Below are 2207 nucleotides of genomic sequence, written 5' to 3' on the forward strand. Positions count from 1 at the left end.
CTTTACACTGTACCCGCACCCGTCTTATGGTTACTTGGTTGCCAAGGTATTCTTGGCTTCAATTCCCTGCGGGTGCTAGGTATGTGAAGGGTTTTGCCTTTACACTGTACCCGCACCCGTCTTATGGTTACTTGGTTGCCAAAGTATTCTTGGCTTCAATTCCCTGCGGGTGCTAGGTATGTGAAGGGTTTTGCCTTTACACTGTACCCGCACCCGTCTTATGGTTACTTGGTTGCCAAGGTAAGGGGTATTTTCCCGCTTACTTTTGAATCTTTTTGAATTTTTTTGAAATTCGGAGAGTTGGTGAAAGGATAAGAACAGTCCAAACCTCTGAAACGTCGTGCGACGGTTTCTTCTGACTGTCAGGACGTGCAGGAAGTTATGGTGACGTGACAGTACATGGTCATTCCAGACGCTTTTTCAGGCGCTGTGGGCGCGATTTTTTCGGGCGCATGGCCGCGAAATTAATGGTACGCGTCCTTTCAACAGCTGTTGCCAGCTTGCTTTTTGCCACGTGTCATAGTTTCATTGCACCTTCGATTTCTCTCTCTTCCGCATTAAATTCAACGCATTAATTGCGATTAGTATATAAAGGGGGAGAGGGTTCTTTGTAATCCACACTTTCACTCTTCTCTTCATCTTCAAAACGATTTCCGGCGAATAATCATCTTTTCAGTCGAGCATTCCCTTGAAATCGTTTTCTTCTTTCTGCAAGATGTCTTCACGTGATCTCGAATCTACAGCCGATGACAAGAGTACTGCTGGCGAGTGCCAGTGTGCTCTGCCTGTCGATCTGTATCAGTACATCGTCAGGAAGTTCATGCTCGAGTCTCTCGAGCCCGAGTTTCCTGAACCCCACCAGACGGTGTATGATGCCCCCAGAAGCAAGATCGGGGTTTATGCTGCATTCTTTGTCTATGGGAATCTTAGGTTCCCATTGACAAAGTTTGTTTACCGTGTCCTTGAGAGGCACGGTGTGCACCTAACCGAGGTGCATCCGATGGCGATTGCCAAGGTTCGCCACTTCGAGTGGGTGTGCCGGATTCTGGGCATTGAGCCCTATGTCGACCGCCTGATGACCTTCTATACTTGGAGGTGCATCCAGGGGTGGTATACCTTGATAACCCGGATTAAGGGTTTGAAGATTTGCGCAACCGAGCGCAGTCTTCGCTCGTGGAAGCGGGAGTTCTTCTACATTTCGGCTCGCGCCATCCCCCTTGCCATGAAATTCAAAAATGGGCAAGCACTTCCCAGCCTTCACGCCTCCAACTACCAGGAGGCGGAATGGTTTTCGAAGATATCACGAGTCCAATCTCCGGTTTACCAGTTTGCGGAGTCCGGGATGGTGATGTTGGGGATGAGCCGGGTGTGGAAGGATGCGGATGCGCAAAAGATCACAATCGTCCTTGAATACGGTTCGAACTCTGTTCCTTACGGTATGCTCTGTTTCCTTTTGTTAATTTAGAATTTCTTCTAACTTTCCTGTTTATTTCAGAGGGGAACGACTTGCAGTCGCTCATGTACCCGCGGGAGGCTGACGGTCCCGCTCGGATGGGTACTCGCGCTCTAGACGAGAACGAGTTGCCCATCCTAGAACAAACGGCGGATCGGTTCGTGGAGGTCTATCCGCTAGGCCACGAGATCCTTAGCGCCAGGCGGTCAGGTAAGGCGCTATTCGACCCTCGACCCCTCAATGTTGAAACCTCTGCTGGAATTCCTCTAATCGTATGTTCTGATGAGGAATCCGCAGATGGTCCTCCGTTGGTGCGGAAGAAGAAGGCTGCCGGCGGGAAGGGGAAGGAGAAGGTGGCCTCCACTGCCGATCCGGTGCCTCGGTCTGACTCGGAGACCGAGAGCGAAGAGGTGGCGGGGAATCCCGGTGGTGATAGGACCACCATTCCGGAGGCTGTGACAACTGTCACCGGAGAGCCCAGGATGACAATGGTGAGCGGCGTGAAGAGGCCGGCTCCATCGGGTTCATCCCCGCCGTCCGCACTTTCAGGCTCAAGAAAACCCGTAAGTACAAACTTCCTTTATCTTTAACTTCATAGTTTTCCATCATTAATGCTTATCTTCTTTGTGCAGGCGTGGATGTTGACGCATTCCAGGGTGGAGCGCAGAGTAGTACCTCCCCGCCAATTGCGGTAGGCCCGGTCAGCCTACCTGAGGCGACGACCCAGGCGGCTGCGCCTGCGCCTGCTTCCACT

Source organism: Bidens hawaiensis, unplaced genomic scaffold (assembly GCF_021521415.1).
Source record: "Bidens hawaiensis isolate Kalapana, Puna unplaced genomic scaffold, B.hawaiensis_p1.1 tig00046799_1, whole genome shotgun sequence".
Lineage (NCBI taxonomy): Eukaryota > Viridiplantae > Streptophyta > Magnoliopsida > Asterales > Asteraceae > Bidens > Bidens hawaiensis.